This window comes from Centrocercus urophasianus, unplaced genomic scaffold, assembly GCF_019232065.1.
Source record: "Centrocercus urophasianus isolate 14NV4802_14NV808 unplaced genomic scaffold, USGS_Curo_1.0 seq_32, whole genome shotgun sequence".
Lineage (NCBI taxonomy): Eukaryota > Metazoa > Chordata > Aves > Galliformes > Phasianidae > Centrocercus > Centrocercus urophasianus.
The window spans coordinates 6,626,282-6,638,929 of NW_024884889.1; the positions used below are offsets into that span (position 1 = coordinate 6,626,282).

The following is a 12,648-nucleotide window of genomic DNA, read 5'->3' on the forward strand; positions in this document are numbered from 1 at the left end:
ATGACTTGTCTTCCAAAGTCGTTGGCAACCAGATAGTCACTGAAATGTGGATCTCCGTTGGAGCGCTGTTATTTGCAAGAAGGGAATTTGGTAATTCTATGCACTCCTTATTGTTTCATACCTCCCAAGAGTATTTCTGTGCTACTCATAACTTCATCCAGGTTGTCCAGTTACTGAATGACCAAGGCATGCAAGGGAATTTGAGGTGCTTTGGCGATTGCTCTGTACTGTGATTCTGTACCGGATACAGGTGCACAAGTTCTGCCCTGCGCTGACAGTGTGAGGCTGAGGGGTTTGGCAGTGTTAAGCAATGGAAGCATATAAGGTTAATTTAAGAGGAGGTGATTAGTGAACATCAAATTTCTGATTTCGTAGTGGAGATGATGCTGTATTTATAGCTGTTTTGTAGTCTTAGAAATGCATGCGGGTTTTTCTTTCTCTTCTTTTCTTCTTTTCCTTTTTCCCACGAGGAGTGCTGCATTGAAGGTGTTGAGCATATTTCTGGTAGCTGATCATAGAATCATGGAATGGCCTGGGTTGAAAAGGACCACAGTGCTCATCCAGTTCCAACCCCCTGCTGTGTGCAGGTCACCAACCAGCAGCCCAGGCTGCCCAGAGCCACATCCAGCCTGGACTTGAATGCCTGCAGGGATGGGGCATCCACAGCCTCCTTGGGCAACCTGTTCCAGTGCCTTACCACCCTCTGAGTGAAAAACTTCTGCCTCCTATCCAACCTGCTGGAGCTGTCCTTTAGCAGAATGATGGTGTGAATGTGTTTTGTGGTTAGTTTTAAGGCGGGGAGTGAGCTCAGTGCAAGGCACTGCAGGACTTGATAACTGATAAAAGGAGTCTTGGAAAATCATCTTGCTCTTGGAGCGCAGCATGGGTCCCGGTGTGCTGCTAGAAGCTATTGGCTAGAGGCCTTTTGCATAGCAGTTGAATGTGAGGAGAACTCCAGCTCTCTAGCTATCAGGCCCAGCTGAGTGTGGTGAGCTCTGTTGCTCAGCTGTTTGAGGACCTTGATGCTGTCACCTGGAATAAGAACAAGTCTTGCGTGGGAGTAGGCTGTGGCGTGAGTCCTCTGTGTTGGCAGGAAATGGTGTGTAGCAGAAGTGAATGTGATAATGTCCTGATTTTGGGCTCTCTGGGGAAAAGGGTGGATATGGTCCCCAAGGGAAGATCTGCCGTGCATGCTTCAGCAACCTCAATGTGTCAAACTCGCATCAGGCTGTGTGGCCAGATGTCTGTTGTTGCAGTGTGATCCATGAACACAGGCACAGTCCTGTCCTAGCTGCTGGCAGGCAGTGTGCTGTTTCACTTCCTTACTGTGTCAGGGCAAAGAGAGTCTTAATGTTTTGCATTTTGGAGAGAAACCCCAAGTGTGGGCCCTGAGTGGCAAAGGATCTGTGTTGTCTCCTTGCAGTGCTGTGGTCTCTTCTTTAATGCCCTCCCACTAGATGCAGCCAACACAGATGGGATAACGTGAGTAAATTGTTTCTCTGGGGAGTGATGATAATTTCAGTGGAGTGCACAAAATTCCTCTACATAATGAAAGTATCAAATTGTCCTCCTCTGTACTAGCTCTACGTATGGCTGAACAGTAGTAAAAAGGGTCAGCTCTTGGTTATGAGTTTTCCTGAGCACATGTTTTACTAGAAGGCTGGTAATGATATTCAGTCCTTTAATGTTATCTTGAAAATGCATCTGCCTTGTTGTGTAGTACTCTTCTAAGATCAGATGGGCTAAGACATGTCCTAACAGAAAATGGGTGATAGTGGATTTGCTAAAAAGCCAGTTTGATCTCAAATGCTGGTCTTCACAGTCGGCCAGATGCAGTATTCTGGGGAGCTGAAAGAGAGAGGCTGTCTGTTCATATAAGGCAAAATGCTTCAAAAAGTTAAAAGCTCTCGGATGAACTCCTGCTAAAGAACGTAGCTCTGCAACCACATGGAGATTTACTAAAGCTGTATCTTGAGGTAGAACAAAGCCTGGGAATTCGATTTGTGGAAGGAGAAGTGTGTGAAAGTGGTTTCTTTTTTGCAGCTGCACACAGGGAAAGAGGGAATAGAGAAGTAGTTAAATGTAGGGTATTTTCTTGGTGGGTTTGTTACTCTTGTGGTCTCTCTCTGTTCATGAGCAACTCTGGTGAGTTTTTTGATTCTTGAACTACATTTGTAGTAATAGCCTGTAGATTTTATTGTTATCCTGTGAAAAAAAAATTGACTACAAACCCTGTTCACTCATTAAGTGTTTGAAAATAACCATGTTTTATTTAAGTGCAGAGAAGAGTGCCTCAATTGTATGTGTTTCTCTTTGAAGAAGAGCGAGAAGCTGCTGAGAATGAATTTTGGCAAGCAGGAAGAAAGCTGAAGAGAAGTGTGTAAGGGGCAGTTTTTATCCCTGCTGAAAGGGCTGTTGAAAAATTTAGGGGAGATGATCAAAAGAATTTCATGAAGAGGAAGATGAGTGTAAGATTATAGAAAATGGAGAAAGGCCTAAGCAAGAGGAAGGAAAACAAACCTGCAAAAAGTGAGGTAGGGGAGGGTGGAAGCGAAAAGGAGGGGAGGAAATATCTGTGATAAGAGAGGATTGATATGAAGTGGGTGAAATGATCTGAGTAGGTAATAGTGGGAAAAGAACAGAATTGAGTTATAGAATGAAAGATGATGGTCATTGTATTGAACGGGAGAAGAAAATCTCATTTTAAGTATGCGTTATTTTCAACTTCTTGAAAGCCTTTTCTTCTTTTGTGTTGGGTGTAAATGCCAACTTGGAGCCAGGAGCTGGAAAAACATGAGGAAGCCACAGCTGTGGGCATGCATGTCCCTGTTCCTCCTCTATTTTCTCAAAATTACTCCTCCCCAAATCATGTGAAACCACCCCTCTCTTGCCTTTCATTCTTTCTGTATTCCACTGTAACCCCTGTACAAACCCCAGATGCTCTTCCCTTTCATCATATAACATGTCCAAAAGTTGTCCCTGAGTCCAAAAGTTGCTCTGACACTGGCTTATCCTACTCGGTTTCGCTTCTGTGAGGGGTCCAGGTAGGATGTCCCCCACTCTTCTCAGCTTTTTCTTTGGGTTCCTTCCCATTCTTGCACTCCGCTGGCCTTGTGGAGGTGGGCCTTTGGTGGGCCTGGGAGGAGCTGGCAGGGTCTTGTTTGCACTCCCCTCCTCCCAGTGTTTCTCTGTGCTCCTTTGCCAGGCTGCAGATGAGCTTCTTTGAACATAACCTAATGCTGTAGCAACCACCTTCGTGTTCATTTTCTACGGGTGTTTGGAAGAACAAGCTTGTGATGAAAATACTTTGTTAAATAATATATAGCAGACAAATTTTGAAGCGATATAGCAGGTGCCTGCTGCCTCTTCAGGATTTATGCTGTGGCATGCAATATGTATTGTATGACCTGCTGAGCCTAATGAAATTAGATTGATATTTCAAATTTGAAAGGTGTTATTTCTCAGCTAAAAGTCTAGTCAGTAGCAATAAGCTGCAATGCATGTTAAGATCTACTTAAAACATCTGTGAGGAGTCCAGGTAATGATGATAGATACGAAACAAAACCTGAAGGATTGCTTATGGCTGCCTGCAGCAAAGCTGTAGCTAATGGAATGACATGCAATTTTTCTTCATCAGAACAGCTATAAACGTGTCTTTATGCATATTTAAGAATTTAGTCTACTTTTAAAAGCTATAACCATTATAATCCTTTTACAACTGTGTTCAAATAGTATACGTGCTCTGCAGAGCTGTCGTTAAGATACGCTTGAAGCATGGACGAATGCTCACGTTCAACATCACAGTTGGGTTTTCCAGCCTTAGGACTGAAGATAGCCTGCACAGTTCAACTGTTGAGCTGGAGTAATGAGTACAAAGTCCACCTGATATGTTTCCAAGAAGTGAACAAACTATTGAAAGACTGCAGTGGAGATGAGGAAGCATTAAAAGATGGTTCCTTTAAAAACTCATGTGCTGTATTTTTTCACCAGATGATTACAGTTCCAAGAGTATGGTGCTAAGTATAGAAATAGTCAAGGTGGAATCTGACTACAGACCTGCAGGAAAGTCAAGGTCTGGCTATTTAGAAGGTAACAAAGCAGTCGTATAACCTCTAAGAAAGGGGGAAGATTCATCTAGTCAACTGCAGGATTATGAGTTTGACCTTAGTGTTGTTCAGGTTCTTAAACTGCCTTAAGGAGAAGTAGTTGTTCTGTATGTAATGGTGAAGGGAAAATAGGAAAAAGTACTGTGGATTTACCAAGAAGTTGTGATCAACTGAGAGGATGTGACTGATCGAAGGCCCCTTTGTGTCAGCTGTGATTATACAGCGGTTTGTGTAGGTGAAGCTCAAATAAGATAAGTTTGGATGAAATAAAACAATCAAGATATACTCTCAACCTTTTTGATGCATCACTGGGAGCTCTGCTTCTTGGGGAAGAAGGGAAAGTTGAGAGGAGGTTCGTATACTCTATAAACGTGTGGAGATGAACACAAGGAAAGAGTTATGTGAGACATTACTGATGGGAGAGAGTGAAGGAGCGTATAGACTGTGAATAAGTTTACGTCAGCAGTCAGAATAGGGTTTCTAATTAACCAGTGTTTTAGTTCTAGTAGTGGATTTCCAAACATCTCTTACTGCTTTAAAGTAGAGCCCAAGAAATTGAAGAGATTTCCTTTGTAAAGGTGATGAAATGCCTGCCAAAGCAAGGAACTAAATTTGTTGGAGCAAGGCAACTCTTTTCTGTAGTATTTTTCTAAAATGAAATTCACTTCAGGGGACTGTATCAATATAAAGAAAGCAAAATTGAAGTATATGGTCCAAAGATAAGTATGTTTGACAGCACATGTGGCTCTTTCTCTCTGGTATAGAGAGAACTGAAACGATATGGAGAGAATTTCCACAACGACAAAGCAAAAGCAATTTGGAGGTAACGGGATTTTCCACAGAAAGGCAATGGAGATTAAACCTATGGCAATATGAAATTGATATAAAAAGCTAGAAACTGGCTAAACATTCTGAAACATATTGTGTAAAACTTCTGCAAGAGTTGGAAAAAAAGCCTTGGGTAGTCTAATGTGGTAAATCATGCATGCTCTACTTTTACCCTAATAGTTGGTTAACAGTTAGGTTTTGTTGATCTAAGACACTGTTCAATGTTACCTGTGCCTTTTGCTAGGTTCTAGAGATCCAGTGTGATCCGTATCAGTCTTTTGAGCAGAAATTGTTGCTGTTTTCAGCAAGGTTAGAGAACTGAGCTGGGAGAAGAAGATAAACGTCAGATGTTGTTGGGAAGTTACATGCACCAGTGCTCTAAGATGCGGCCTTGAAACAAAATAGATTTGTTCCTGTGCAAAGACTGTGCTTCTCCCTTTCCTAGGAAGATTTATCCATTTGTGGAAGACAGTAGACCTTGAAAGCACCTGTTCTTGTACTGTGGAGGCTTAGACTTTACTAGCTAAAACCACTCTAATATTCAATGACTGAGGCAAAGCAGGACTCTGAAACCATGGATGTGAGTTACTGAAGCTGTGGGAGAGAGAGGTGTGCACAGCCTTGCTGGGATAGGATCCAGAGTCGCAGCTAGGCAAGTGAGATGTACCTGAAAAGAAAGGGGGAAAAAAATGATGTGGCTGGGTGTGATTCAGATGAGGCCTCTGAAGATGGGAGGTGACAAGGAGGTGGTTCAGCAGGAGCACCACCTGTACCATTGGAGAGGGAGAGGCAAGTGTACCTGTTTGCTGTTGGCATGGACAAACTGTCCCGTTGATCTGGGTGGTTGATGGCACGAGTAGTGGCACCTTGGCCCTTGGAATAGCACAGCAAACCCCTGCTGCTCTGCAGGCCTTTTGAATGCCTTTGAGTATGTAGTGCGACTATGCCAGGCTTTCTTCCCCTTCTCTCCGTAGAAGTATTGCATGAAATTCTGATGTGCTGGGGATAAATGGGAGTTCTGGACGTTTTTATCAGTAGAGCTGTAGTTGTATTTTATTGTGCATGGTGAAAGAGGCAGGGATTACTAGGGGAGAAAGGGAGTTCATAGGTAGCTAAATGTTGCTCAGGAGACAGAGCTTATATCCCTTCTGCTCAGGTAGGTCCTGTTTAACGTTGCCCACAGTTGATGCAGATGTCTGTTCACTGTATATTCTTCTCGTTTTCTGGATGCCCAACGAAAAAGTCAATAATTAATCTGCAGAAGGTAAAGAGTGAAATGCTTGCAACTGAAGTTAAAGGAATTTTAGTGCTTGTTTGCTGTAGGCACAGCACAAGCTCTGCCTATTAGTATCTGGTGATTTTGTGAGCCAGGTGTCGTGTCTGTATATCAAAGTAACCCTCAGTATTCTTCAGGAGATTGTGTTATGATGGATGGCTTTCGGTTCAGGGAAGATAATGTGAAGGAGAATTCTGCTCTTAGTTTTAATAATTTAGCACTGGATCTATCTTCTCATGCTAACATAGAGTAGTATGGAACTGACTCCAGTTCCCCTTCTGCTCTACTTTGTAGTAGCTGCGGTCTTTGGAGGACCTATGCAGCTGTGTGAGCTGTGTTTTATTCTGTTGATACAGTTAATAGAAAGCTGGAAAGTTCTCCATACCTCAGTGCTGTGTTGGTTATGCAGTTTCATAGTAGTGCTTCACATGTTCTGTTGCCTGATCTCTTGTGCAACCATTGCAGGTCCTGCTGCATTACTTAAAAATGCAGAGTAAGAATGTAATGCATTACTAGAAATAGGCAACAAAGTAGCCTTTTTTTTTTTGAAATACATTATTTTCCAATTCTCCTGTAATTGAGTAAGAATTGAAGCCTGTTTTTGGATCTCTAAATTACAGTGATTCTCCTGCTCCCGAAGCGTCAAAAACTTTGTTATTGCAAGGCCAATGAATTACACTCTTCTGTGTGAACAAACTAGCTGGAATTGCAACAGGCAATTTTGCTTTTTGAATAATAGGTGAGTTTCTTTATTTTGCCAAATAATATAGCAGGCATCTCACAGCATGGTAATTAATAATCTCAGAGGGACAGGTTTCCTTTCCTCGATGTTATAAACACAAAGGAAAGAATAGTAGTAGAGATTCTCCTCAGCATACATTGGATATCCTGCATATTATTTGCACCCTAGATCCTTTTAAGTCACTTGCAAAGGTGAGAGATGGGAAGAAGTTAAACAGAAAATGGCTTGCAACATTGGTGGAGACACTGTGTAGTGTTTAATTGACTGCAAGGGTTAAACTGTTAATCTGAATGGTCCCTCAGCTTTATAGGAATAAAAAATGGCATAAAATAAATAATTGGATGAGATTACAGGAATGAGGATAAGAAGATAATATATACTTCTTTGCCTAGGCTGTAAACTGATAAGATGAAAGAAGATGCATCTTCCCCAAGTGAGCACATTTGACTTACTATTCACAATCTTATTTTCCCTTTCATGTTAAAACAAATAATTGCAGTTATCCTATTATCATGCATCCTTTTATTTTTCCTTGGTAAGGTCATTTCTGTAGCCTGTGTTGCATAAGATAGTGCTCAGCAGTGCTTACTACAGGCTGGGCAGTTTAATGCAGTATTTACACCAGCGTTTAACTACTGGACATAACTTTGAAGATATAATGGGCCACTTGCTCAGCAACTACGATAGAACAATGTTGTTTTCAAAAATCAGTGCTGTTATTCATGTCCAATCAAGTGCCCTGGGTAGAGCTCCCAAAAACCTGTGTTCTTGTCCTGTTAATCCTGGCTTTAAAGAAGAGTTCCTTGAGAAGTCCTCAGGCTTCCATAGGAAAAAGAAGCATGGGGGTGGGGGGGTAAAAGGGAAATGAGGAGAAAGCGTTCAAGAGAAGCATCTCAGCTTAGAATCCTAGAACATTTGTTCTTAACTCAGTCGACTCAAGGTCAAATCTGTGACATCTCTGCCTTATTCTGATCACTGGGTAGTTTAACACAGGTGTTTTTCTCCTGGATTTCAGAGCTGTCTGTGCTTAGCTGTTATATCAAAAGCAACATGATGCTCAGTTGGTGTGACTGAATCCAGCCTGCTGGCGCTGTTTCATGAGCCTTATTAGTGGCAACACAGCCAGTGCTCATCCTGGAGTTTCATGTTTTTGTGTGCTGAGGTGGCGTGTGTTACACCAAAGGGGAAAGCAGAGAAAGTTAGCAGTCATTTGTCATCAGCCCACATAATTCTCTCTGAGTCTGCAAAGATGAGTTTTTTTGCTGTTAGGGGGACGTGCAGGTGCTTAAATGTTGAACACGGAGGCTCTTTAGGCTTCAGTCTCTGCTTTCCATAACAGGGGGTTCGTGTGTGTATATCTATCTTGTTTGTGCACTGTGGGACATTGATGGGCACCAGGAAGCTGAGTTTGTTGTGCTCCTGTGATTTAAATTACCCACGGTCCTATCTAATTAATCCTGGAACTTAATCTCGTGCTAGCGTGCAGTTATTGAAAAGTAAATGCTTCAGTATTTGGTCTCTGTTTGGAACTGCAAAAGGGAACTGGAACTGCCTTCTCCAGTTTTCTCTCTTCCCTGAACCTTGAGCGAAGTTGCAGGTCAGTTAAATCTGTTTTATTTTATTTTTTTTTTTCCCCCCAGGATTGAAATAGCACTTATGCTGTTGTAAGTAACTTAATAAAAGATGCGTGGAATACCATTTGTAGACATCTGTCAGTGGCTGTATAGGTGTATGCTGTTGTTAATCTTTACTGGAGAAGAACAAAAGGCAAAGAGGCAATGAGGGGAGCTTTCAGGTTCTGCAAATCTCCATGTCAGTGAAGTAACCAATCTGCATAGCAGGTTCTGGTGAAGTTCTTTTGAGGTTGCTTTTGTTCCTTATTGTAGACAGTCAATATTCTGTAGAGAGAAAAGCTGTTTTCAGAGAGATCATTAATTAGCCACCATGCTTCTGATATGCTTGTGAATTCCAGCAGCATTTTAGCCACGACTCTTTGCAAACCTGTGAGAATATTCAGACTGCTTTTTTTTCTTTTTTGTCATATGCCATTCTCTGAAACATTATAGTTATGACAGCAGATACTGTTAAATCTCAGAGCTGGAAGTATTGCTAGAAACAGTGGGCAGCAGTTCTTTACTTCCAGGCTCTGAGAGCTGGTATGGCTGTTCTAAGAGTACATGAAATAAACGTCACCTGTTGTTGTGACAAGAAATATCACTGCCTTGACTGCTGGAATTTTTCTTCCAACTGTAGGAATCCAGGAGCAGACAAGCATATCAAAATAATTTTTACTATATCTGTTCCAGTAACTACTCAGTCTGAAATAAATAGGTAGATACATCTTCCAAGTACAACATCAGATAGTGATTGAGTGCAGCATTTTGTGTTGCAGGGGTTTGAGATTGTTGTTAGACACGGTCGTTGCGCTTTCATTTTTGCATTTTAAAATTGTTTTCATCTTTCTTCAGCCTGTGACAGTGGCATGGCCTATCCTCCATAATTGTGTCTTGAGAGATGAGATCCTCCTGGTTACACAGTGAGTGCTGTTTCACACAATGCATACTTAACTGTAGGTTCTTCTGCCCAAACGGGCGATGAGGAGGGGACCGTAGAGGAGTTCCACAATTGGAATGGTCATGTGAGTTGGAAGGAGTCTGAAGAGTTAAATTGCCAAATACGCACCATTGACAAATTAACAAACTGTAGATGTGAAATCAGGAGCCTAGAGTTTGCCAATTTTTCGTATGAAGTGGCGAATTTTTACCTAAAGGCCACTTCTGTTGTGAATCTGGAGAAAATAATGCTTTGTTTTCCTGTAAAATGGAAGTTGTTTTCAAGCCGATCTTAAAAGCTTGATCTTTTTTCACAGGTGAGTGTGACATTATCCACCTTCTAGGTGTTCTGTATGCTGATGCAACCAAGAACATGATTTCCACTTTTTCAATATGCTGCTAGTTGTCACTATATAGTTACCCCTAACTGTTATATAGCTACTTTGTTAGTACCACATACAGTAGTAACTATATGATAGTAGCTACTGCTGGGGAAAGACATCTGTCATACTCTGCAGGAGGGTGCAAATCTCGGTTAGTACTAGAAATTTGCTTCTCTGTGTGAACAACTGTAGCATTCTCACTAGACAGATAGACCAAGTTTTACTCAGCTTTGGGAGTGCACAAGCGGACACGAGCTCCCACAGCTTGCAGGACATGAACTGAATATTTGTTGTTGTAAACTTGCTACTGAACAAGCGAATACGCTGCCACAGCTCTCATTACCGCAATGTCATGATCTCAAGTTGAAACAACTTGCTGCTCGTTTTTGGCACAGCATCCTAAATGTTGGAAATCAAGCTATTTTCTCCAGCTTTCACTCAGCATTTTAAGCTCAGAGCTTGTGTTTTTCCTGTTACAAATGTTATAGGATTGCAGAATTGGCAGGTACTGTAAGTACTCCAGAATTACAAATAGAGGCCTTTTCAGCTAGCAAAAGGTTTGACAATTGTATGACTTTCTGCCAGGAATCATTGCTGGCATCCAATTAAGGAAGTTTCTGTGACAGGAATGCCCTGTGTTTTGTATCTGGGTTGGAAATCACTTCATTGACACCATACCTTGTAAAGAAAGCAGAAACTGCTGTTTAGTTCAGAGCTTTGTTGGAAAGCCTGATTGGAACTGTTGGTCTAGTTGCCTTTCTCAGTATCAGTGCTGTTTATTTAAGGGCGATCTGAAAATGGATTTGCAATTCAGTGTGACTTGTAGATTTCTACTGCTAACTGGGTTCTCTGCTTCAAAAGTTTTCATAATTAATAATAATGAAATAATTTGGGCTCAGGAGGAATCCACCTCCTTCAACCGTAAGTTCTTTTTTCTATTTTTGTTTATGTGCTGAATCATCAGTATTTTTTTGAGAACTTGAGTTTTCAGACAAGAGGTGCTAAACATGAGGCTTGTTAGATGTTGGAAGTGTGTGTAGCTGATAAATTGTACCATGTATGCACACAGCTGAGTGTACGGCTGTATGGAACCTTGGAGCAGACCCCAGCTCAGAGAAGGTAGGGACAATCATGTGAAAATGACTTTATGGGACCTCTTAACATTCTTACTCATTTCTTTTGGCAAATACAGTTTTTTAGCAAGTTTGGTGGTAGAGGTGCGTTCCTCTTTGTTAAGTCAAATGTCAGATTGGGTTTGTTATGCTGTTTTCACGTTCCCAACAAAATACTTTTTAATACTTTCTAAGCTTTTTAATTAAACTTTTTAATTTTTTTTTTAATTTTTGTAACACTGAAATTCTGTAATGTGTCTTTGAGTAATATTTACTGATATTGTTCACATTTAGTAAAAATAAAAGCGTTTCAGGGGATTTTTAAGTTCTCCTGTCAGTTTCCATTGGGTAGTGTGTTTTTACAGTTCATGTAAAATTTCTCCACCAATTGATTCAACCCACACTTAGCTTTAAAAACTGAATTCAATTCTTGTGGAAGAGGCCGGATACTCAGAGCTGGAAACCAGACTCTTTCATTACCCGTGGGACATAGCAGCACAACTACAAGCTCCTTCAAGCAGCTCCAATACCTCAGTTCTCTGGGGATTGAGCTTGGGATCTTAATTTCTTGATGGTCAGCACATGTTGGGTCCTTTAATGAGACTTCTAAGGAATGCTAATTTGTGCCATTTGTGATGGCTGGACTTTACGTAGTAAACCCTTTTTAGAGATTTGTTTTTGGATTGACATGAATGATGTAGTAATGGAGGATGTGTTTGAATAGCAGCAGCAGCAGAAGGGTTAAATGAAAGACCTGTGTCACTGATGAAGAACAGTGCTCCAGGACATCATTCCCAGAGGTGAAATAGAGAAATGGGTTAGTTATGTCAAGACAAGAAGACTTGTGCTCTGATTAGACTGTTGGGCAGATGACTCAGCAGGGGAAGCTTGTCGTGTTTCTTTTCCTGCTAACCCCAGGCTAGGATGGACTACATGCAGTGCATGTTCACAGTGAGGAAAAACAGAGGGGTAATGGCTTGGCTTAAGGTTTGTGGAGATTGAACTAAGTAGGACTGTGAGGAAGATGACTAACCTGTAACAGCTGCTTGTTCTTAATCATGACTGAACAGCTGTCTATAAACCAGTTTGGTATTGCCAGTGGAGAAGTGCAGAGACGTGGTGAAGAATAAGAGCTGAGCCTCTTGACCTCTGTCACATACAGGTGATGTTGGTCAGAGCACTGAACATGTGCCTCTTGTGTACACGTGAGGCTGTGAGCAAGTAAGTAGGATATTTGTAAACGTGTGTCCTCCCCTTTCATAAGAGATCCTTATGCCAGCTCTTACAGTAACTTGCACTAATACTTTCTTTTTTCACACTGAAATTAAGGCATTGATGGTCCCCAGATGGGAGCAGCTTGCAGTTTCCACACCAGCCTGACAACTGTCAGTAGGGTTAGGTGTTGTCAGAGGGAGAAATGGGCTGAACTAGTTTAGAGTTTTGAAAAGTCTTGTGGGACTACAGATTCCTAAATTGTAACCAGTAGCTGAAAAACAAGTCAGAGGGGAAGGAAAAAGATGGGATAGAACATTTGTTACTGAGTCTCTTATTAGGCATTTTGTGTTTAGTATCAGCATAAATTTTTACTTTTATTTTTATACATCACTTTTAATGCCTTTTTCTAAATTGAGAATCTTAATATGTATGAA

General features: G+C 41.4%; 1 protein-coding gene across 2 annotated transcripts in view; it reads left to right on the plus strand.

Moving 5' to 3' along the window:
- The window catches only part of MARCHF1 (membrane associated ring-CH-type finger 1), a 272,004-nt gene that overhangs the window by 65,475 nt on the left and 193,881 nt on the right, over window positions 1-12,648 (plus strand). The window lies entirely within an intron of this gene.